Raw genomic sequence first — 273 nt, forward strand, 5'->3', positions numbered from 1 at the left:
GGGGGGAGGGTTAATGACTCTGCCCTTCGCGGTTCTTTTAAGCAAGTGTGAATTACAACTTCTTAATATATCTTGACATAACAGGCACTATTTAAAGTGAAGTTGATAACCAGATCAAAGGATTTCTAATTCAACTTTAAAACTTTGTTTTGTATAGTGGAAACCCATCACAGCTAGGAGGCCAAATGCTTCTGTAAAGTTTAGCTGTCATGGGAAAGCATTTTTGGTAGTGGGAGTGAGAGCAATCTGTGGCAGCTAGATACACAGAGAGAG

The 273-nt window shown here is 39.9% G+C and overlaps 1 protein-coding gene across 10 annotated transcripts in view; it reads left to right on the forward strand.

Moving 5' to 3' along the window:
* The window catches only part of Tanc1 (tetratricopeptide repeat, ankyrin repeat and coiled-coil containing 1), a 236999-nt gene that overhangs the window by 176721 nt on the left and 60005 nt on the right, over positions 1-273 (forward strand). The gene's annotated exons all lie outside the window — the stretch shown is intronic.

Source organism: Mastomys coucha, unplaced genomic scaffold (genome assembly GCF_008632895.1).
Source record: "Mastomys coucha isolate ucsf_1 unplaced genomic scaffold, UCSF_Mcou_1 pScaffold15, whole genome shotgun sequence".
NCBI classification, from domain to species: domain Eukaryota; kingdom Metazoa; phylum Chordata; class Mammalia; order Rodentia; family Muridae; genus Mastomys; species Mastomys coucha.